Source organism: Papio anubis, chromosome 7, assembly GCF_008728515.1.
Source record: "Papio anubis isolate 15944 chromosome 7, Panubis1.0, whole genome shotgun sequence".
In the NCBI taxonomy this organism is placed as follows: domain Eukaryota; kingdom Metazoa; phylum Chordata; class Mammalia; order Primates; family Cercopithecidae; genus Papio; species Papio anubis.
This window is the reverse complement of record NC_044982.1, coordinates 65,709,575-65,735,560: the sequence shown is the minus strand read 5'-3', so window position 1 is coordinate 65,735,560 and position 25,986 is coordinate 65,709,575. Positions and strand designations below refer to the sequence as shown.

Genomic DNA, 25,986 nt, shown 5'->3' with positions numbered 1-25,986 from the left:
GCAATATATAATATATTATATGTAATATACATTATATATTATATATATAACAGTTGATGGAATTAAGGTGAAAATTTGCATGAAAATTGCATTTATGGACTATTGGTTCATGTCTAGACATCATGGGCAAAGTTGAACTCACTTTTCATCTTTTAATAAGGAGTGGTACTTAGTGGAAAATAATTTGTTTGCCAGAATAAGCAGATTTGAAGAAACTCTCATTCAAGAGGCGGTCAAGGGATATAAGTCAGCATAGAAAGATGAAAGTTAATGAAGTGAGTCAGATAGACTTGTTAAATAATGCTGGATGATGTTAGGACCCAATGTCATGGAATAACTTGTACTCTGACCCAATAGAGCCTCTTGATTATTTTAGTACAGGTAGAGACTGGAAGTAGCCATTGGGCTGTAGCTCTGTCTTCCAACTGACGAAGCTCAAGGGGCACATTATAAGAAATCTCATAGGCCTCTAAACTTACAAAAGTCTCTAAAGCATTTCCAATATACATTGATAAACTATGACTGTCCTTACCTTAAGACTATATAAGACACAAAATGTTTCAGTCTCAGATTTTGAAAGACATCAAGTACCACTATAAATTTTTTTAAGTATAAAGGGCTGGTCATGGTGGTTTATGATTGCAATCCCAGCACTTTGGGAAGACAATGCTGGAAGATTGCTTGAGGTCAGGATTTTAACACCTGCCTCAACAACATAGTGAGACCCCTTCTCTACAAAAAATGTGAAAATTAGCTGATTGTGATGGCACATGCTCACAGTCTTAGCTACTCAGGAGGCTAAGGCAGGAGGATCCCTTGAACTCAGGATGTGAGACTCCAGTGACCCATGATTGCATAACTGTACTCCAGCTTGGATGAGAGACTGAGTCACTGTCTCAAAGTGTAAGACTCATAATGAGAAGGATTGCTACATTTTTTGAGAAAGGATTGATGTGGTTTGGCCATATCTCCATCCAAATCTCATATTCAATTGTTCCCATAATCTCCATGTGTTGTGAAAGAGACCCAGTGGGAGGTAATTGAATCGTGGGGGTGTTTTCTTCTTTGCAATTCTTGAAATAGTAAGTGACCTCTTTTGAGATCTTATGGTTTTATAAGGGGCTTTCCTCACCACTTTGCTCTGTACTTTTCCTTGCTGTTGCCAGGTAATGAAGGACATGTTTGTTTCTCCTTCCACCATAATTGTAAGTTTCCTGAGGCCTCCACAGCCCTGCTGAACTGCGAGTAAATTAAATCTCTCTTTTAAAATAAATTACCCAGTCTAGGGTATGTCTTTATTAGCAGTGTTAAAACAGACTAATACAGTAAATTGGTACTGGTAGTGGGGTGCTACTGTAAATAAACCCAAAAATGTGAAAGCAACTTTGGAACTGGGTAATAGGCAGAGGTTGAAACAGACTGGAGTGGTCAGAGGAAGATGGAAAAATATGTGAAAGTTTGGAACTTACTCGAGAGTTGGATAGCTCAGAAGACAGGACAATGTAATCTAGTTTGGAACTTCCTAGAGAGTTGTTGAATGGCTTTGATCAAAATGTTGATAGTAAAATGGACAATAAAGACCAGGTTGAAGTGATTTCAGATGGAGATAAGGAACTTTTTGGGAACTGTGGTAAATGTCACTCTTGTTAAGTAAAGAGACTAGCAGCATTTTGCCCTTGCCCTAGAGATCTGTGAAACTTTGAACTTGAGAGAGATGATTTAGGGTATCTGGCAGAAGAAATTTCTAAGCAATAAAGCCTTGAAGAGGAAGCAGAACATAAAAGTTTGGAAAATTTACAGCCTGATGATGCAATAGAGTAGAAAAACCCATCTTCTGGGGAGAAATTCAAGCCAGCTGCAGGAATTTGCATAAGTAACAAGGAGTCAAATGTTAATCACCAAGACAATGGGAAAATGTCTCCAGGGCATATCAGAGACAATCACAGCAGCTCCTCTCATCACAGATCCAGAGTCCTAGGAGGAAAAAATGGTTTTGTGGGCCAGGCACAGATCCCCACTTCTCTGTACAGCTTAGGGACTTGCTGTCCTGCATTCCAGCTGCTCTAGCCTTGGCTAAAAGGGGCCATGGTACAGCTCAGGCCATGGCTTCAGAGGACACAAGCCACAAGCCTTGGCAACTTCCATGTTGTGTTGAGCCTGTGGGTGTATAGAAATCAAGAATTGAGGTTTGGGAACCTCTACCTAGATTTCAAAGGATGTATAGAAACACCTGGGTGTCCAGGCAGAAGTTTGTGGCAGGGTGGGGCCCTCATGAAGAACCTCTAAAGTAGTTCAGAAAAAAAATGTGGTGTCGTAGTCCCCACACAGAGTCCTCACTGGTGCAGAACTGACTAGTCGAGCTGCAAAAAGAGGACCACCAAAAGTTCTAGAGGATTATTGAAATAATAGATATAATCACCCAGGTACAACTTGGATAATCAAAACAAGTTTATTTCTGCCAGTTTCATTATCAGCCTTCTATTAATTTTTATATGCAAAATTCTAGATAGTGGACTTAAATTGCCTTTAGCATTTTGCAATTTCTCTTTGTTCAACTGTAACATAAACTAATTTGAGAGAAGTGATAGAGTATGTTATTTTAACTCAATTAATTCCCTTTAAAAACTCCTATAGTACATCAGTTTCCATGATAAAATTAACACTGTCAGGCCAGGCATGGTGGCTCACGCCTGTAATCTCAGCACTTTGGGAGGCCAAGGTGGGTGGATCAGGAGGTCAGGAGATCGAGACCATCCTGGCTAACATGGTGAAACCCCGTCTCCACTAAAACTACAAAAATATTAGCCAGGCATGGTGGCAGGCGCCAGTAGTCCCAGCTACTCGGGAGGCTGAGGCAGGAGAATGGCATGAACTCAGGGAGCGGAGCTTGCAGTGAGCCGAGATCCCATCACTGCACTCCAGCCTGGGTGACAGATCGAGACTCCGTCTCAAAAAAAAAAAAAAATTAACACAGTCAGATAATTGCCCATTATGCCTACTGTATTAGACCTTTTTCATGCTGCTATAAAGACATACCTGAGACTTGGTAATTTATTTTAAAAAGAGATTTAATTGACTCACTGTTTTGCATGGCTTGGGAGACCTCAGGAAATTTACAATCATGGCAGAAGAAGAAAGGGAGGCAAAGACCATCTTCACATGGCAGCAGGAAAGAGAAGAGAAAGTGAAAGGGAAGAGGCCCTCATAAAACCTCAGATCTCCTGTGAACTCACTCACTATTATGAGATCACCATGGGAAAAACTTCACCCGTGATCCAGTCACTTCCCACCTCCCACCTTTGACACGTGGAGTTTACAATTTGCAATGAGATTTTGGTGCAAACACAGAGCCAAACCCTATCACCTGCAGTCTCAGAAAATACATTATTTCAGATCAAACAATGGATGTTTGAAGTTCTACAAACTTGATCCATACAAAACATATCAGTATATTCTTTCATAAAATTCAAAAAGCTGTTGAGAAAACCAATTTTTATGATTGACAAATCAATATACATCTTTCTAAGAGTCAGATTTATAGTTAAACCACATAATAATAAAAAGTGTCCATGTGTCGAAAGCCAGAATGAGTGTTGATATATGATTCATGTTTTTTTTGTATCTGCCACATGGATGGAAGAACTTCAATCTTTGGAGAGTTTTTAGATGGATATTTACAACTACTTTCATTTTGCTGTTATGTTGATTTGATTTTCTTAAATGATTTTTCTCTAAGCAAGGTAGAAATTGATGAAGTTTCTGCTTTGCAAATTAAAGTCATGTCTATTTTTATCTTGCTGCCATTATACTGATGATTGCATGAGTATAATACTTCAAAATTTCCCAAAATGTTTAGTGATGTCCTTTTCCACAATTTCTTGATTTATATTTTAAGCAACTAAATTTATATGGGGATTCTATTTTTTAAACTAATTCTCAGAATGACATCTTACTATTATAATTTTTAATCACAAATTACACTAGTGGATTGGTAAAAGATGAAGAAATGTTTCAAAAACTGGCTGGTAAAAGATTTTTCCAATAAAAATCATTTTCCTTGGATTTATCATAAGAATATTTCAATTAGAATGTCTTATACAGTATTGCTTTAAAATGACTTTAATTCAATATAGCCATTCTTCCATCTGATTTATGCTACTATTTATAAGTACTGGAAATACTTACAATGCTAATTAGATTTAACTGGATTTTCTTGAATTCGTAACTGTACTATTGTAATATTTTATGCTAATAGAAAGTATTTCTCTTCATTTATCATGGATGTTGGATTATCACCTTTACAGAGGGTTATTTAAAAGCAAATTAAAATTATAAAAGTCTACTTAAAATAACAAAATGACTTTGGTAAATACGTACTTTTCTACACATTTCAATTGTAGAATTGTAATGTTAAAAAAATCAATGAATTTTCCAAAATAGAACTACATTGTATTAAAAAATGAAGTTTTAATCTAAAAACCCTACTCACTGTTTCTTCAAAATATTAAACAATATTGATAGACTGCTAGCTAGATTAACAAAGGAAAAAAAAAGAGAAGATATAAACATAACCAGAAATGACAAAGTTAACATAACTGGTACCACAGAAATACAAAATATCTTCAGAGATTAATACAAACACCACTTTGCATAAAATGTTTGTATATCTAGAAGAATACATAGTAGATACATAATAGATTCCTGGAAACATACAGTCTCCTAAGATTAAACCAGAAAGAAACTGAAATCCTGAACATAACAATAATGACTTCCTAAATAGAATCCATAATAAAAAGCCTACCAATCAAAGACATTACTGGACCGGGTAGATTAACAGCCAAATTCTACAAGGCATACAAAGAAGAGCTATTACCAAATCTGCTGAAATTATTCCAAAAATTCAGGAAGAAGGACTCCTTTCTAACTCATTCTAGCAAGCCAGCATCATTCTAACACCATAACCTGGCAGAGACACAACAACACAAAAGAAAACTTCAGGCCAATATCCTTGATTAACATAGACACAAAATCCTCAACAAAATATTAGCAAACAAAATCCAGCAGCACATTAAAAAGCTAATTTAGCACAATCAAGTAAGATTTATTGCTGGGATGCAAGGTTGGTTTAACATAAGGAAATTAATAAATGTGATTCTCCATAAAAACAGAATTAAAAACAAAAACCACATTATCATCTCAATTTGAGGAAAAAAAGGCTTTTGATAAAATTAAATATCCTTTCACATTAAAATCCTCCACAAATTAGGTGTTGAAGGAACATACCCCCAAATGATAAGAGACATCTATCACAAAGGCACAGCCCACATCATACCAAACGAACAAAAGCTGGAAGCATTTACCCTAAGAACTGGAACAAAATAAGGATGCCTACTCTCACTTCTATGTAACATAGTACTGGAAATCCTAGCTAGAGCAGTTAGGTAAGAAAAGGAAAAAAAAAATGTATCCAAATGAGATCCAAATAGGAAGAGGGGAAGTAAAACTATCTTTCATTGCTGACAGGAGGAGGCTATACCTAGAAAACCCCATAGACTTCACCAGAAGTCTCCTAGCACTAATAAATGACTTCAGGAAAGTTTTAGGATACAAATCCAATGTACAAACAGTGGTAGTATTTCTTTACCCCAATAACATCCAAGCTGAAGAGCCAAACCAATAATGCAACCCTTTTCACAATAGCAGCAGCAGAACAGAATACCAAGGAGATGAAAGACCTCTGAAATGAAAATTAAAAAATATTGTTGAAAGAAATCAAAGACAACACAAACAAATAGAAAAGCATTCTGTGCTCATGGATAGGAAGAATCAATATTATTACAGTGGCTATACTGCCCAAAGCAATGTACAGATTCAATGCTATTCCTATCAAACTACCAATGCCATTTTTCACAGAACTAGAAAAGGCTAGTCTAAAATTCATATGAAACCAAAAACGAGCCCAAATAGCCAAAGCAATCCTAAACAAAGGTACAAAGCCAGAGACATCATATTACTGGATTTCAAACTATACTACAAGGTTACAGTAACCTGTGAGTACATCATTTTAATATTATCGGAGATGAAATGAGAAGTCTATATAAAGAACTTTAAAAAGTTTAAAAGAATTTTTAAAAAATTAAAAAACTTTTTTTCACTTTCATGTGCCTGATAGCTACCTAATAATTACATTTCTGATGACATTAGTAGTATCAAATTTCATCTTCCAATACAGTATAATAGAAATTTCCAACTTTTGGAAAATTTCTATAGCCTGGTGTGTTAGCATATTTTAAATGAGCAATGTATTTATTACAAAACTGTGTATTGGAAAATCACTCATGATACAAGACAGATCAATCGTTTTAATGTAGCACAGTAGGGGCAGTTTATCCATGGGCTTCAGATTTCATACTAAAATTAATCTTAAAAAATTACCATTTTTCATTTTTTGACATAGAAAAGAATAGTGAACTAAAACAACTACTGAAACAGCCCTCTCCCTTCTGGCTATATGTTTAGCAAGGCTGTTTTCTTCATATATTTTATTTTATTTTTAGCTTTAATTTTTGTGGGTACATAGTAGGTATATGTATTTATGAGGTACATGAGATGTTTTGGTACAGGCACGCAATGTGAAATAAGCACATCATGGAAAATAAGATATCTATCTTTCAAATATTTATGTTTTCAGTTATATGCAATCTGGCTATGCTCTTTAAGTTATTTTAAAATGTGCAATTAAGTTGTTATTGACTATAGTCATGCTATTTTGCTATCAAATGGAATACCATATGTATTTTTTTTTTTTTTTTTTTTTTTGAGATGGAGTCTCGCTCTGTCACCCAGGCTGGAGTGCAGTGGCACAATCTTGGCTCACTGCAACCTCTGCCTCCCACGTTCAAGTGATTCTTCTGCCTCATCCTCTGGAGTAGCTGAGATTACAGGCATGCACCACCACACCCAGCTAATTTTTGTATTATTAGTAGAGATGAGGTTTCATCATCTTGGCCAGGCTGGTCTTTAACTCTTCACCTCATTATCCACCCACCTCAGCCTCCCAAAGTGCTGGGATTATAGGTGTGAGCCATTGCAGCACCCGGCTTTATTAATTCTATTTTCTGCACTCATTAGCATCACCACATTCCTCTCAGCTGCCCAATACCCTTCCCATCCACTGGTAACCATCCTTTTGCTATTTATATTCACGATTTCAATTGTTATAATTTTTAGATTCCATAAATACTCAGAACATGCAACATTTGTTTTTCTGTGTCTGGTTTATTTCACTTAACATAATGATCTCCAGTTCCATCCATGTTGTTGCAAATTACAAAATTTCAGTCTTTTTTAAGGCTGAGTAGTATTCTATTGTGTATAACTATCACAAATTTTTAATCCACACATCTGTTGATGGACACTTAGGTTTCTTCCAAATCTTGGCTATTATGAACATTGCTACAACAAACAAGGAAGTGCAGGTATATGCTTGATGCACTGATTTCTTTCCTTTATATCTACCCAGGAGTGGGATTGCTGGACTATATGGTAGCGCTGTTTTTAGTTTTTTTTTTTTTTTTTTTGAGAAACCTCCAAACTGTTCTTCACAGTGGTTGTACTAACTTACATTCTTTCCAACAGTGTGTGAGGGTTCTTTTTTCTCCAGTCCTCCCCAGGATTTGTCATTACATGTCTTTTGGAAACAAGTCATTTTAAGTGGGATGATATAATATCTTGTAGTTTTGATTTAAATTTCTCTGATTGATGATGTTGAGCACCTTTTCATATGCCTGTTTGCCATGTCTATGTCTTCTTTTGAAAAAAAGTCGATTCATATTTTGTCCATTTTAAAACTGAATTATTAGATTTTTTTTCTATAAAGTTGTTTGAGCTCCTTATATATTCTGGTTAATAATCTCTTGTCATATGGGCAGTTTGAAAATATTTTCTGCCATTCTGTGGGTTGTCTCTTCTCCTTTTTGACTGTTTCTATTGCTGTGCAGACATTTTTTAACTTGATGTGATCCCATTTGTTCATTTTGCTTTGGTTGCCTGTGCTTGTGGGGTATTACTCAAGAATTTTTGCCCAGACCAATGTCCTGGAGATTTTCCCCAAAGTTTTCTTGTATTACTTTGATGCTTTCAGGTGTTATATTGAATTCTTTTATCCATTGTGATTTGATTTTTGTATATGGACAGAGAGGGTGGTCTAATTTTATTCTTCTTCATATGAATATCCAGTTTTCCCAGCACCATTTAATGAACAGATTCTTTTTCCCAGTGTATGTTCTTGACATCTTTGTTGAAAATGAGTTCATTGTAGGTGTATGGACTTGTTTCTGGGTTCTCTATTCTGTTTCATTGGTCCATGTGCTTGTTCATTGGTCCATGCTGTTTTGGTTACTACAGCTCTGTAGTATAATTTGAAGTTAGGTAATGGGTTTCTTGTAGTTTTGTTCATTTTGCTTAGGAAATCTTTGGCTATTCTGGGTCTTTTGTGGCTCCATATTAATTTTATAATTGTTTTTTCTACTTCTGGGAATAATGTAACTGGATTATATGGATTGTATTGAATTTGTTGATTACTTTGAGTCATATGGACATTTTAACAATACCGATTTTTCAAATTCATGAACATGAAATATCTTTCTGATTTTTGGTGTCCTCTTCAGTTTCTTTCATCAGTGTTTTATAGTTTTAATTACAGAGACCTTTCACTTCTTTGGTTATGTTAATTCTTATGTAGTTAATTTTATGTTTGGCTATTGTAAATTGGATTACCTTTTAAAATTTCTTTTTCACATTGTTCAATGTTGGCATATGGAAATGCTACTAATTTTGTACTTTGTGTAACCTGCAACTTCACTGAATTTGCATATCAATTCTAATAGTTTTTTGGTGGAATATTTAGGTCTTTCCAAATATATGGTTATATCATCTGCAAACAAAAATACTTTGACTTCTTTATTTCCAATTTTATGATCTTTATTTATTTCTCTTATCTGATGGCTCTAGCTAGGACTTCTAGTACTATGTTGAATAACAGTAATGACAGTGGTCATCTTTGTCATGTTACAGATCTTAGATGAAAGACTTTCAGTTTTTCCCTATTCAGTATGACACTAGCTTTTGATCTGTGGTATGTGGCTTCTATTATTTGGAGTTGTGTTCATGGTATACCCAGTTCTTTAAAGGTATTTATTATAAAACAATGTTAAATTGTATCAATAATTTTCAGCATCCATTGAAATGATTGTATGTTTTTGTCCTTTATTCTGTTGATATGATGTATCACACTGATTGATTTGCATATTTTGAAGCATTCTTACATTCCAGGAATAAATACCACTTGGTCATGATGAATGATCTTTCTAATATATTGTTTAATTGTTTCCTAGTATTTTGTTGAGGACTTTTGGCATCAATATTAATCGAAGATGTTGGCTTGTAGTTTTCTTTTTTTGATGAGTCTTTGTCTGGTTTTGACATTAGGGTAATACTGGCCTTGTAGAATGAGTTTGGAAGTATTTGTTGGTCCTCTATTTATTGGGTAGTTTGAGTTGGATTGGTATTAGTTCTTTAAATGTTTGGTAGAATTCAGCAGTGAAGCCATCAGGTCCTGGACTTTTCTTTACTGGGATGCTTTTTATTATTGCTTTGATGTTATTACTTGTTATTTGTCTGCTCAGATTTTAGATTTTTCCTGGTTCAATCTTGGTAGGTTGTATACATTTAGCAATTTGTCAATTTCTTCTAGATTTTTAAATTTATTGGTATATATTTGCTTAGAGTAGCCACTAATGATCCCGTGAATTTTTGCAGTATATGTTGTAATGCTTCCAAATATATATATAGGAAGCATTATATATACACTACATATATATGCCATATATATGTGTATATATACACCTATATACATATATCTTAGAGACAGGGTTTTGCTATGTTGGCCAGATCTGTTTTGAACTCCTGGCCTCAAGTGATCCACCTGCCTTGTCCTCCCAAAATGCTGGGATTACAGGCATGAATCACCATGCCACGTCTTGTTTCCTTTTGAAGTCTCTTATTTATTTTGGTTTTATTTGAATCGTCCCTCTTTTTTTCTTAGTTAATCTGGCTAAAGAATTGCCTTTTGTTTAACTTTTAAAAAATCAACTTTTTGCTTAATTGATCTGTTATATTTTTAAAATTTGTATTTTATTTATTTTTGCTCTAATCTTTACTATTTCATTTCCTTTGCTTATTTTGGGTTTGATGTACTCTTGCTTTTCTAGTTTTTTGAGATGCGCCATTAGCTTCTTCATTTGAAGTTCTCCCACTTTTGTGATGTAGGCACTTATAGCTATAAACTCCTTTTGCTGTATTCAATAGGTTTTGGTATGTTGTGTTTCCATTATCACTTGTTCCAATACATTTTTCAATTTTCATTATAATTTCTTTATTGACCCACTGGTCATTCAGGAGCATATTGTGTAATTCCTGTGTATCTGTATAGTTTCCAAAATTTCTCTTGTTATTGATTTCTAGTTTTATTCCATTGTGGTCAGAGAATATGCTAAGTATAATTTCAATTTTTTGAATGTTTTAAGACTTGTTTTGTGACCTAACATATAGCCTACTCTTGAGAATAATTTATGTTCTGAGGAAAAGAATGTATATTCTTCAGCTCATAGATAAGATGTTCTGTAAATATCTTATTAGATTCATTTGGCCTACAGTGTAGATTAAATCTAATGTTTCTTTGTTGATTTTCTGTCTGGAAGATCTGTCCAGTGCTTGCAAGTGAAGTGTTGAATTCTTCAGCTATTATTGTATTGGGGCCTATTTCGCTATTTAGCTTTAATAATCTTTCTTTTATATACTTAGATGCTTCACTGTTGGGTACAGATATATTTAAAATTGTTATATCCTCTTGCTGAATTGACCCCTTTACCCTTATATATTGACCTTTTTTTAGTTCTTCTTATGGTTTTTGTCCTGAAGTCTATGTTATCTGATATAATTATAGATACTCCTGATCTTTTTTTAATTTCCACTGCAATGGAATATCTTTTTTTTAACCTTTATTTTTAGTCTATGTGTGTCTTTATAGGTGAAGTATGTGTCTCATAGGCAATAGATCAATGTATTTTATTTTTTGATCTATTCAGTCAGTCTAAGGAATGTTTAGTCCATTTATATTCAATATTACTACTAATAATTAAGGACTCACTTCTGCTATTTTGTGTGTGTGTGTGTGTGTGTGTATTTTTCTGGTTGATCTATGCTTTTGTCTTCTTTCTTTCCTTCCTATCTTTCTTTAGTGAAGACAAATTTCTCTGGAGATATAATTTAGTTTCTTGCTATTTATTTTTTGTGTGTTCATTGTAAGTTTTTGGTTTGAAGATACAAGGTTTTCAAATACTATTTTATATCCCACTATTTTAACCTATAGCAACTTAGCACTATTTGCAAAAACAAAGAAGAAAAAATAAAACTAATAAAAACTCTGTCTTAAATTCATCCCTTTGTTTTTCTATTTTTTTTTTTTTTTTTACATCTTATTATACTATGTCTTGAAAAGTTGCTGCTGTTATTATTATTATTTTTTTTTGGTTCAGCATTTAGTTTTACTACTTTGGATAAGAACAGTTTACACACCATAGTTATAATGTTATAATATTCTGTGCTTTTCTGTGTACTTATTATTACCAGTGAATTTTGTACCTTCAAGTGATTGTTTCTTGCTTATTTTTTTTCTGTAGAAGTACTCCTTTTTGCATTCTTGGATGACAGGTGTGGCGTTAGTTAAATCCCTCAGCTTTTGTCTGCCTTTATTTCTCCTTTATGTTTAAAGGATACACACACACACACACACACACACACACACACAATGTTATATATACATAACATATGTAGTACATTATATATATATGTATTTGTGTGTGCATATATATGTTTCTGGATAGGTTATTCCATATTATAACTTGTGTTTGTTTTTTTTTTTTTTTTCTTTCAGCACCTTAAATATGTCATGCCACTGTCTCCTGGCCTGAAATGTTTTCACTGAAAAGTCTGCTGCCAGATATATTGGAGTTTATTGCTTGTTATTTGTTCCTTTTCTCTAACTGCTTTTTGAATCCTTTCTTTATCCTTAACCTTTGGATTAATTACTAAATGCCTTTGGGTAGTCATCTTTGGGTTAAATCTGGTTGGTGTTCTATAACCTTCTTGTACTTGAATATTGACATATTTATTTAGGTTTGAGAAGTTCTCTTTCATTTTTACCTTAATAAATTTTCTAACCCTATCTCTTTCTCTAATTCCTCTTTAAGGCCAATAACTCTTAGATTCACACTTTTGAGAGTATTTTCTAAATGCCATAGGCAAGCTTCATTGCTTTTGTTTTTCTTTTTGTTTCTCCACTGGCTGTGTATTTTCAAATAGCCTGTCTTCAAGCTGACCAGTCATTTATTCTGTTTAATCAATTCTGCTCTTAAAAGACAGATGCATTCCTCAGTGTGCTGATTGCATTTTTCAGCTCTAGAATTTCCACTTGATTTTTTAAATTATTTCAATCCCTTTGTTAAATTTATCTGACAGAATTCTAAATTCCTTCTCTGTGTTATCTTGAATTTCTTTGAGTTTCTTCCAAATAACTACTTTGAATTCTGTGTCCAAAAGGTCACATATCTCTGTTTCTCTGGGATTGGTCCCTGATGCCTTATTTAGACTAGTTAATGAGGTTGTATTTTTCTGGATGGTGTTGTTACTAGTAGATGCTCTTCCGTGTCTGGGCATTGAAGAGTTGTGTATTTATTGTAGTCTTTTCTGTTTGAGCTTGTTTATACTTGTTCTTCTTGGGAAAGATTTCCAGCTATTTGAAAGGACTTGGGTGTTGTGATATAAGCTGTATCTTCTTTAAGGGGCACTCCAAGCCCAGTAATACTGTGGTTCTTGCAGACTCATAGAGGTACCTCCTTGACGGTCTTGGACAAATTCTGGATAATTCTCTGGATTACCAGGCAGATACTCTCGTTCTCTTCCCTCTTTTCTTTCAAACATTCAGAATCTCTCTCTCTCTCTCCCCCCCCCCCCCCACCAAGTCAGCTAAAGTTCAGAGTGGAGTGACATAACACCTCATAGCCACCACCATTATGACTGCACTGGATCAGAACTAAAGTCAGCACAGCAATTGGTCTTGGCCAAGACCTGCTGTAACCACTTTCTGGCAACGACATGTGTTTGCCCTAGGTCCTGGGGCTCTACAGTCAGCAAGTAGCAAAGGCAGACAGGCCTGAGTCCATCCCTTCAGGGTGATGAGATCCCCTAGGCCTTGGGTGGGTCCAAGGGTACCTTCCAGGAATCAAGAACTAGAGTCAAGACCCTTAGAGATCTACCCAGAGTTCTGCTGTATTGCAGCTGAGCTGACACTCAACCTACAAGACACAGACTTTCCTGTTCTTCCTTCCCCTTTTTGAAAGCAGAGGAGTTCCACCCCACAGCCACAAGGAATACTTCCAGACTACCACTGATGTTCCCTTAAGACCCAACGGCTTTTGAGTCAGCTTGTTGTGAATACCACCTAGTCTAGGAATCTCCCTGGGGACACTGAGAGCCCGTTCGGTGCTTTATTTCCCTGTAGCCATGCTGGTAGTTGAAGTCAACATGTCCCAGAGGCTCACACAAGGCCCTCAGTTCAGTACCTGGTTATTCAGGGTCCAAGGACTCTTCAGTTAGCAGGTGAGGAATGCTGCCAGGACTGGGTTCTTTCCTTCAAGTCAGTAGGTTCCCTTCTAGGCCAGGGTGTTTCTACAAATGTTGTCTAGAAGGTAGGGCCTGGAATGGGGGCCTCATGACTCTGACCAGTGCTCTATTTTGCTGTAGCTGAGCTGGTATCCTAGATGCCAGACAAAGTTTTTTCCATTCTTCTCTCTCCTCTCCTCAAGGGGAAGGATGGGGTCTCTTACTGAGACGTAAGCTGTGAAGCCCGGGGTTCACAAGGGAGGGCTGATGCCAGCACTCCCTTGGATGCCCCAGCTGGTGACTCAGTATGTCACGTGCTACCCCATTTCACCATTTCTGGGTCTGGTTCAGCATTAGGGCAAACTTACAAATTGCAGTTCTTATAGCCTAGATTGCCTTTCAAGTTTTCTTGGAGACACAGAGTGCTGTAGCCCTAAGTGATGAGGTTTGCAGGCACTCAGATTTGGACCATTATCATCAGAGATTTCTCTCTGGCTAGTGATGGTTTAAATCCTCCCTCTGTGGAGGGACATCAGCTGAGTGTGGTCTGGTTTTCCTCTGTTTTAACAGGACAGCGCTGAGTTCAATGCTTCCCAGTTGCTGTGTTCTCCCTCCCCCAGCACCCAGAAACCCTGTGCACCATATCACATCTGTGGGGTAAGGGATGGGTGGCATCAGTGATTCAGCTTTTCTGTCTCTTCAGTGCCTCTTTCAGTGATAGGAAATTAAAACTAGGTGCTATGAGTGATTGCCTGATTTATGGTTTTTATGAAAGGTTTTTTTTTTTTTTTTTTTTCTGTGTAGATAGTTGTTAACTGGTGTCCTTGTAGGAGAAATGATTGGTGGAACTTTCTATTATGCCATATTGCCCCACCTCCTCTCTTCACATATTAACATTTTAAGCAAAACAAAATTTTAAGACAGTTCAAATGCAGAAACATATGAGATAATCCAGCTGTCTTCTATTAAACTAGACATTTAAAAGATTTGCAGAATTATAGAATAATGCCACTCTTCTCACTATCTTTTTTGTTTTGAAAAATAGTTGTTTTTAATATTGTTTACATAAACATGGAAGGGATTAGTAGATTTGATTGTAAATGAATTAATAAAAACTTAAAAATTACTCAGTTTTAATTATAAATATTATAATTAACAGCACATATAATCTACTTCTACATGTACTACTGTTCTCTACAGGGGCAGAACTAATAGGATAGATGCATATATAAAAGGGAGTTTATTAAGGAGTATTGACTCACACAATCACAAGGTGAAGTCCCACAGTAGGCCATCTGCAAGCTGAGGAGTAAGGAAGCCAGCCCAAGTCCTAAAACCTCGAAAGTATGAAAGCCAACAGTGCAGTCCTCAGTCTGTGGCCGAAGGCCTGAGACCCTCTGGCAAATCACTGATATAAGTTCAAGAGTCCAAAACTGAAGAACTTGCAGTCTGATGATGGAGGGCAGGAAGCATCCAGTATGGGAGAAAGATGAAGGCTGGAGGACTCAGCAAGTCTGCTCATTCCACTTTCTTCTGTCTGCTTTGTTCTAGCCAAGAAGGCAGCTAATTAGATGGTGCCTACTCAGATTAAGGGTGAGTCTGCTCTCCCATTCCACTGACTCAAATGTTAATCTCCTTTGGCAACATCCTCACAGACATACCCAGGAACAATACTCCGCATCCTTCAATTCAATAAAGTTGACACTCAATATTAACCATTACACCACAGAAGTTCTTTGGCTTTACGAGTTCATACTATAAGCCTGAGAATGTTGAAAACTGTTACACTACATATTAACAAACAGCTTATGGGGATTTAACTGGAGAGGAAGGGAACAAAGTTAGGTGAGAAACAGTGAGGGTTTAAACTAGTGACACTGGTAAAGAAGGAAGATGGACGGATTCAGTGACATTTAAATATAGCTGAAAGAGGAAATTTTCACTGATTCATTTTGAAATATGGAAGAAAGATTTAAGGATGACCCAGGGTTATTTAGCATGAAGAAATTGATGGACAATAATCCATTTTACTGAAGGATGAGAAAAGGCAGCTTTCTTTTTGTGGAAGTGGGGAAAGGTGTGCTTGTGTTGTGAGGAATTATGAGTTTAGATTCAAATATAGTACATTTTTTGTTGTTGCTTCCTGTTATTCATTGCCTTTTCATGAATTATCATTCACACGTATTTCTTAAAATTTAAAACTACTTTTAATAGGAGTCTTTCTACTAATCCCTTATTCTTAAACCCAATTTATCTCTTGTTCCTCAAAACTTGCCCTCTTAGACATTCAACTTACCTAATTATCCTCCTTTTCCCATATGTTAATTGTTGGCTGTTTGCAAGGCCCTGAGTTAACTTTGTGCTTGACATCGAAGCACACAACTTAGCTGCCTATTCAAAGGAAGATTTGCTGGCCAGCTGTGAAGAAATGAGGTTGGCAGACAGCCTTCAGCTCTCAGCTCCCTGACTGTATGCCTCAGCTGTAGAGAGCCACCTGCCTAGAGGACATGCTCTTCCCAGGAACAGCCTACTTCTGATGACTGAGGAAGACAAGGTTATAAATATACAGTGCTTTCAGTTCAATATAAGACAATGCAGGTGAGCAATTCCTGACAGGTAGACTGTGGTTCGTTGGGCCTGCATTATATTTTAACTTGTCCCTCTGTTCTACTCTATTTCCTCTGCCTTCTTTTGCAGATATTTATTCCAAATCAATGCTGCACCAGAAGCTCCATCTCTGCATTTGCTTCCAGAGAATACAGCAGCCGTATGTGAATTTGGGAGTGGTCCCAGGAACAGGTTATGAGAGGAGGTTTTGGAGCTGCATCACACCTGACACAGCCAGCATTGAAAACCTTATTACCAAGAGCCTGTGGCACAAGTTAGAAGTCCAGTTGTAAAAACATTCACTGCTGGTGAATTGGGACAGTAGTAGTTGATGGAAAAACAGAATTAAGAAGTGTGGTGTATCTGACACTTCAAACTTATTGGGAAAAAAAGATAATTGAAAAGACAATGGAATTGTATGCTTTTTGCTAAACTGCACTAATACTCAACAAAAACTAATGAAAAACTGAGTAAAATTTAAAAGTAATTAAAAACCAACAGTGAATGCCAGAGGGTTTCTTTGTAAGGCAAATAAAGCCCTTACTACCTTCTGCAGAGAGGCAAAAAATCTGAGGCCCACGGTGAAGACACAATACTGGCTAAGTGGTTGAACTTTACCAAAGGGCACTGGTAGGGAACAGTAGTAATTGTGACACATGAGATGAAGATATATGGGTAACTGTTTCCAAAGAGTTCGATTCCTCAGGCACTGAAACTAAAACTTCTGAGCCTGCAGAAACAATCTACCTTTCCCTTCAAGAACTAGAACTATCCACTTGTTGAGGAAAAACAACTGCAAAGGCTTTTTCACAAAAGTTGAGTGGCCTCCTTGGGCCACCTTGCCCCCTGTCCATTAGGCCTATAATGAGGGTTAGTTCACAGTATGACATAAATAGGATGCAAAACGTCTGATGAGAGAGGAAAAGGCTCTATTCCAAAAGAGCTGGAAAACCTAGACAGAATGTACCAACAGAGGTAGGGGGAATATGTGTATGAGTAGATTCTAAGAGTGCTTCTTCAGTGACACCAGCATATAAAATTGAAAAGGGAAGATTTGATTGATTTCAGACACTCTCCCAAGATTACAGAATTTAATTCCCTAGGAAGGATCCCAGGAAATGGTATGAATTCACTGCTAGGATGACTCCTAAAGAATGAAAAATGTAACAACCAGTTTTGATTAAAGTTGAAATACCAAAGTTATATTATGAAATGGTGAAGGCAGGAAATAAAAGGCTCAAGGCATTGGACATGCTGGGATGAATACACTATCTACAGCTGAAAGATGTGGTAAAATATTATGTTCCATCGGAATGCTTAGAGGACAAATTATTCCTAAAACCATACGGTTTTCACGGAGAGATGCACCCACACACTAAAAAGATCAGGGATGTTTTCCTCTGTAGGAAAGGGCTGATTCCATTGGAAAGTTACCACAGAACTCGACTTGAAGATAACAAAAGATCTGATAAAATCCCAAAACAGTAGGGGTCAGCTGACAGTGCTTAACCAACAGAAGGCAAAAGGATTCAATAATCATAATGAGAGTCACGATTAAGTGGCTGATAAGGAGGCCTTGCCACATGGGCATGCTTCATGGAGCACAGTCACATTAGGAAGAAAATAAATGGATCTCCAAAAGGAATTTTAAATTGATGTCAAAATCTGTACGCATCTAGAGAACCAGTATAAAGACAAGGGCTTAATTCTATAATGTAATTATCCAAAATATATTTGTTGGTTGTCTGATTGAGAGTTGCATGGCAAATTTCATATGTTTGGGATATTAGGTAGAGAAGAGTTGTCAAAGTTTGGAAATTACCATGTTCAGGAAGCATACAGTAATGAAGATATAAGGAGAAAATGAGCTTAAATCAGGACTGGCAAAGTAAATGCAAAGAAATAAATATATACAAAATTTTTACCAAAGAATTCTGGTCATTTTACATTTTGAAAGTAGAAATGAAAGAAAAATAATGAACATTAATGAAAAATCAAATATAAAGCTAGTTATTTCAAATTACACTAAATAGAATAAAAAGCTTTGAGTGGAAATTAGGTTTTTCAACAAATACTTATTGCATGACTTTTCTACACCTGTTACTGTACTAAAATGTCAACACTGAAATTGCACTCCTTACTGATGATGACAGAAGTAAAATAAGAATGAAATGTTAAGGGAAAGTAGCAGGAAAAGAATGTCTGCACCTGTCTTTGAGCAGTTAGGAAATTACTCTTTTTAGGAAAAAAAAAAAAAAAAAAAAAAACATATATTTTTAAATAATGCAGGTACAATGAATGTCACTGAATAATACTATAGCATTACAAATTAGACATATTAAGAACTTGAAAGATAACAAAAAGCAAACATAAATTCCTGCCCATACCTTACTTAGTTCATACACTATGTATGTTTAAATATTGTCCTGATTTTAGGTAATGCTATCTACTTTACTGATGTATTAAATAATGCCCTGAATTATCTTTTATATGTTTTATATGAGTTTATTCCTTTATTCCACTTGAGATATGTTTTTCATAAAGGATTGCCCTGTATTTTATGATTTATATTCAACTTATCTTCCATATTTCTGGGTCTACTTGAAGCATACATTTTACACATATCATAATAAATGATCTGGTTACAAATTATAATAAGAGGACTCCTGTTGTAAAAGTCAATGTATGAAAATAAATTGCATTACATAAAATGTAACCAATGTGATGTCAAATTGTGGCTTTTTAAAGTAACATATACAGTTTTCATATTTATGGATATATATATGGTGATTTACAATATTACATATAGCAGTTATATTGTGAGTGGCACTATATCATATAAAGCTTAGTGAAATATCAATTGTATCACAGAACAAAGAAACCAATTGTGAGTGTCCTCTATGTCTAATAAAATAAATTTTAACTACATGGATAGTAGGGATAATATATATGATGTGGGTTTGTAAACCACTTGGATATTAAATAAAATTGAACAGCAATGATAGTAGACTGAGTTGTGCTGAGTATAAGGAAGTAGAGAAGGAACGCATGATTACATTTTCACAACTCCGAAGTAAACTATGTATGTACTCCCTCCAGCAATATTTTCTGCAGATGATAAAATCAAAAGACTAAGAGAACACTGGGTACTGGCCTTTGAGGGTAATTCAAATACCAGGTAGCTTTTGGAGTCAGTGACTGTATTAAACATAACTTGTACATCATCATTTTAATATAATTCCAGCAATGTATATTGAGCATAATTTTAACTTTGAAATCATTTTGCAAATTTTGAAATTGTTGGTAGAAATATTTTTTATTTGTAGCGCATGGTAATATGTTTTTCTGTTTTTGCATCACTATAGAGAAATACTTGAGGCTGAGTAATTTATAAAGAAAAGAGGTTTAATTGGCTGACAGTTCTGTAGGCTATACAGGAAATGTAGTCCTAGCATCTGCTTCTGGTAGCCCTCAGGAAACTTGGCAGAAGGCAAAGTGGAATTGGGCACATTACATGGCAAGACAAAGACAAAGACAGAGAGAGAAGGGGAAGATCCTAGACTCTTTCAAACAACCAGATCTCATGTGAACTAACTGTACAAGAAATCACTTATCAAGAGGCTGGTGCTAAACCATCCATGGGAGCTCTGCCTCCATGATCCAATCAACTTCTACCAGGCCCTGCTTCCAACACTGGAAATCACAATTCAACATGATATTTGTAGGGGAAAATATCCACAGGATGTCAGGTATTCATCAAAGATATTCTGGTGACTTCAAAATATTATATTATAAAGATAAAATAAAATTTAAAAAGAATAGCTTTGTTTTACCTCGAATTATATAGCTTCAATTAAATTCAGTTGGAGATATTTTTAATTTTAATACTACTTCATTTTCTGTTAAATTTTAAAATTGTGTTACTTCATAAGAAAAACAGATTTCATTGCCTGACATATAATTCTATTTCATTTAACATGATTTTTTAGAAAGGTCATACAATCCTACAATTCAGAATTGAAGGGATTTTCCACTTTATCTATATTTACTGTTTCACTGTGTAGTTAAAAAATAGAATCTTAGATAAAGTTGATTGTGTAAGCTAGCAAAATTAATATCAGGACACATCTGGTGATGGAATTAAGAACATGATACCCCCCAAATATGGTGTCCTGATGTTTGAGAAAACAGCAGAACCAGGAAGAGCTGCCTCACCTTCCCTTCATCCCTTCTTTAAAACAGGCCATAAAGCCTAGCTGACCTAATTCTAAAGTAGGTCATAAGACCTTCATTCCAGAGGTGCCCATTCCATGCAAGAACATGAGGAAGGTTCTTATCTCTGAAGACACAGGAACACAAAGAAGAATCTAGACAAAAAGGCCCTGTTAAGTTTCCACCAGTTTATTACCATTAAGTCACTTTCTTTTGTCTTTGAATAATATTTCTCCACAACTATTCACTTCATCAGACTTAGCATACAAATACACAGGTTTCCGTATTTCTTTGGGTTTTCATTTATCAAGTGTCCCATGTTACATAAAACTTACGTTACATAAATGTTGATGCTTTTTCTTCCTAATCTGTCTTTTGGGTGAGAAAAAAATCTTTTCCCCTCTCCCCGCCCCCAACATTTAGCCAAATCACTACGTTTTTGTATACTTAAAATGTTCTTAAATATAATTGAAAGCATTGCATATACATATTTTTCTAATATTTTTCACACTATAAAAGAGATAATATAATTTTCATTTGACAGGCTGAGATAATGAAGCCCAGAGCATTATGTAACTTGATCACATGAAAAACTTGGTAAGGAGTAGAGGTGTCTTTTTAAAAATTCCATGTATTACATTTTTAATAATTTACATTTAAATTAAACCAAACATTTATTTATTGTTTTAGCAACTATTATTCAAGAATTTACTATGGAGAAAGCATTTCACTAAATTTGAAAAATACAAAATACCATAAAGAAAGATGTAAGCACTCAAAGTCTCTGAGCTTTAATTCCATTTTAACTTGGTCTCTGGGTCGTTTGTGTCTGAATTAACTTGTGTGCGTGTGATGCATGGAGAATCTAGCTCCAAAAAAGAGGATGTCAGCATATAAGATTTACATTGTTTTCTTAAACTTCAGGTAATTTGAATGTACGTGAAGGTTTGACTTTTGGGCTTTTGAAAACATTAGTATTGACTGAAATTCATAAGAATTTAGTCATGAAGAACTCTTGTTTAGAAAGCTGACAGAGGGCATGAGCTAGCATTTTTTCATATAGGCCTGTTCGTTTTGAATATTGTAAAAAAAAAAACCTGCTAATTATTTTAAAAGATCTCTTTCCTTTTCTTCCGTGAACCGACTAGACCACATTTTCTCGCCTCTCTTGTAACTGATGTTGTCTTGAAATTGAGTTCTAATTAATGAAATAGAAGAGACAGGATGTTTCACATTTTCAGGCGGAACTCTCAAAACAGCCCCCATGCTCCTTCATACATTTTTCCTCTTCTAGCTGAACAGTATAAACCCCCCCAGAACTAACTCCTAAGGCATGTTTTGAAGATAGCTTAGATTACTGCCACCAAACATTTTCCTGTTCTGTAAACATAAAAACAAATCTTTTGGATTTGAGCCTTTACAAATTTAGGGAGCTTTTAATGCATCCTGAAGTAATACACATTAGGAAACTGAGTTAAGTTAGTATTTAGTGATGACATCTAAATTTAACCACTGGTATTTGTGGCAAGGGAATTAGTAAGAGATAATTAAATTATATTTACAAATATTAAGAAAGCACTCTGATTTTACTATCCTGAGTCACTTGGTCTATTTATGCAGGAATGATCAATATATTAAACAGAACCTCTTTTGGATTCAAATTCTCTTTGGCTGAATTGTTTGGACAATTTCAAGATGGGAAATTATAACATTTTGTGAAATCAGTCTTCCTGATTTTAACTCCTTTACTAAATCATACAGCACAGGCCTGATGTGAATATTTGCTAAAGCTGAATTGCTGTATTGAGCTCTCCGATGTCTGATCATACTTTTCAAATGTCCCCTGAGTCCCTTGACTTAAGAATATTTTTATCTCTGTGCATCACCTTTTAAAAACAGATTCATCTCTTCCCTTGACATCTGTGGTTGTTAATAATTCATCCTGGTCCCCATCTGAAGGAATAATGGGCTAGATGCCTTTCTTTAGTATTTCAGAAATAACCTTTCTAGAGAATCACATTGCACTTCTTGTGACTACGCTTATCTATTGAACAGATAAAACACTATTTTAAAGAGCAAAATAAGCTTTAGCTTTTCAAAAAATGAGGTTCAACCTAAGTTAAAAATAAAGTCCTTAAGATGGTTACCTTAACTAGCCATCTTTCTTTACCTCATTAATATCAAGAAACATATAGTTTCCTTATGTAAGTAAGCTTATTTAGTCACACGCAAAACTATGGAGGAAATATCACACCAAATAAGAAATCAACAGAGTACTGGAAAAAAGATCATGTATTCTCAGGGAAGAAGGCATTTTAAGATTATTTTTAAAATATAGGTACTGGGTTAAAAAATTATGGTAGGCCAGACGCGGTGGCTCAGCTGTAATCCTGGCACTTTGGGAGGCCAAGGTGGGTGGATCACTTGAGGTCAAGAGTTCGAAACCAGCCTGGCCAACATGGGGAAACCCTGCCTCTACTAAAAATACAAAAAAAAAAAAACAAAAAAAAAAACAAAAAAAACAGTGCCAGATGTGTTGGCAGGAGCCTGTAATCCCAGCTATTTGGGAGGCTGAGGCAGGAGAATTGCTGGAACCCGGGAGATGGAGGTTGCAATGAGCTGAGATCATGCCGCACACTCGAGCCTGGGTGACAAGAGCAAAATTTCATCTCAAAAACAAACAAACAAACAAACAAACAAACAACAACAACAAAAAGCAAGTATGGTATATTTGTATGTCTAAAATAACATGCACATATTAATAACCATGTTTCAGAGGAACTTTTACTCATTGTAAAGAACTCAGAGTCTAGTGGTGGGAAAAATAGGTTTTAAAACAAAGTTAACTTAGGTAAAAAAAAAAAAAAAAAAAGGAAAAATACAGAAAAAAGTGATAGAAACAAAATAAATATGTATTATCTGCTGTTTGAGGGGTTATGGGCATACTTATTTCTCCTATCTAATATTTTTTATGTTAAATGTTATTAGTTTGTTGTTTTTATAATCAATACAGTGTTTGAAACATAGGCATTTACTTTTGATAACTTAAAAATATTTGCTCAAAATAAAATGTTTTCTTGTTAATTTATAGATTTTTTCTATGAATTGTCATTTTAGAAAAATGGTGTAATATTTATTTAAAACCTGAATTGATATTACTCTCACTGACAAGAAAAATTTTGTAAAATTTTGTAAGGCAGGTAAATTTTAATTAACCACATGATTTAAATTACCTGATTTTTAAAAATAATTTGAAGTTACATAAACCTAATGTAGAATTAAAGGCAAGTCATGGTTACTGGTAGGAACATTATCAACATTGTTTTCTCCTCCAAATGCCATTGGATTGAATTAATTTATGATGTTTAAATAATAATTTAATTTATAATTTGATAATTTATTTGAAAAATACATTTTCATTGCTCCTTAATGATCAGAATGAATGCCACTGGACTGGAATTCTCATTTGCTGCATAGTATATGGCTTATGTTTCAAACATTAGTCATTTTTCAGAAAATCTGTAGGAGTTTTGCCTCTGAATCTCACAGGCTAGAGATTGTAAAATAGTGAGGCATATGTACCATGAGACTGTGCTACAATGTGGCACAGGATTGAGGTAGTTCTACAGCTGTGAGGAGTAACGTTTTGCTACAGCTTGCCTGATGTGCCAAAGCTTACTCCGCTTTGTAAAATTACCCAGTGTAAAAGCAGATGGAGTCCATGAAGTAACCCAAGGAAATGAAATGAAGATACTTAATTAAAATAAAGGTGATAATGGGGCCCTGTATCCCAGATGCCTCTTTAGAAGAGACAATTATGAGGATGCCTTTAGGAGAAGAGAAAGTAAAATAGCCATTTCCTGCGAAACACAGTTGCATATTCAAGGTATTATTGAGACATCTATGCTCGTGCCATGGAAACATGGGGGCAGGATGAGGCGATTGTGTATGGAGAATTAAATGGATATCACCAACTTGGTGGAAAAATATGCCTGAGGGCAACTTAAAAAAGAAATTATGAGCCCACATCAGAAATAAAAAATGTACTATGTTAATAACTGTAGAATAAGATGTGTTCTTAGGACAAGGATTAATTGATTTTTAAAAATAAAGCAGATAGCACTCTTAAGGGAACACCAAGAGCTGATCATGTTTCTACAGCATAGCACTAGAAAATGTGTTGTTTACTGTTCTTTCCTTATAGTTGACCCATGGAGCTAGTTACACTAATGATGAAATCAGGGTAAATAGAACAGACAGAAGACACGTACCTTGTCATTTTAGAGCTATGCAAGGATACTTGGAAACTTGAAAAAGAATATTGATGAAATATTATCTTTGTAACTGCAATATTGCTATTTCTCCAGATTCACTGTAATATAATATTTAATCATCAATGACTTTTCATATCTATTTCTACTTATGTAAATGTATGGTAAATGTGATAAGATTCCTTTTCCTGAGACAAAAGATGTTTGGTAAACTGTTTATTTACTGTTTGATTAATTACACTTAATTAATTTAATGTAATATCCTTAGATATTTTAAGTAGTGAACATTTCTTTAATATGTTATCTAGTGCTATCTGTGTAATAAAGAAATTTTTGTCATTTTAATGGAAGTTAAGGAGCTCGATATGTTTGTTGAAAGCATACATTAGATAAAAATATTGGGGAAAATTAAGGAACCTAATTGAGGTATATTATTTCTATTCTGGATATTATAAACCATTTTAGACATTACTAAAATTTTAGCATTGACATACTGTAAATTTCTCCATCACGAGAGATTCGACACAGGGAGAGAAATTCAGTACAACTCCTTGATTGGGGATGAGTCCACCAGATCTACCGGTCCACCCCCTAATTCTAGATTAATGTCATTAAAATGGCGTTAATTAATCCAGAATTAATGCCACTAATCACTATTACCTTTTTCAATTTCCTTAAAAAGATAAGGACATGATGACTTGTTTAATGCTCAGATAATGTAAATATTTTACTTTCAAATACATGTGATAATTATACATCTGTCAACCCAACTTAGTCTAAGAGAGACATCCTTTACTTTTACTAATATTAAACTAATCAAATTGTACTCTGATTTTTAAAAAACAAAACAGAAGTAATTAATTTCTAAGCAAGAAATATGTGTCTGAAAAGTATGTGCACACTACTAATATTACAACTTAGTAGAAGTGAGATCTCCTGTGTGCCAGTTCTGCTTCGATAGGCAGGAGCCCAACAGAGAGTAATAAAAGGAGTCTAACGCCCAGTTAGAAGTTAGGGCTGCTGTGGTGCATGTATAAATGTAGATGATAAGTGGAGAACGAGCTAAATCTAACACTTTCATCTATTTAAAACAGAATCAGTAAACAATAAGAAGCCTTCCTGATGCCATCTGCATACATCCTGTGGAAGGATGTCAATCATTGAATTTTTTTTT

General features: G+C 35.0%; 1 long non-coding RNA gene across 1 annotated transcript; it reads left to right on the top strand.

The window, feature by feature from the left end:
- Window positions 1–11,890: 11,890 nt before the first annotated feature.
- On the top strand, window positions 11,891–16,738 carry LOC108587040. The gene is made up of 2 exons (XR_001905215.3): window positions 11,891–16,320; window positions 16,420–16,738. It is a non-coding gene; the product is annotated as an uncharacterized LOC108587040 (long non-coding RNA).
- Window positions 16,739–25,986: the final 9,248 nt, after the last annotated feature.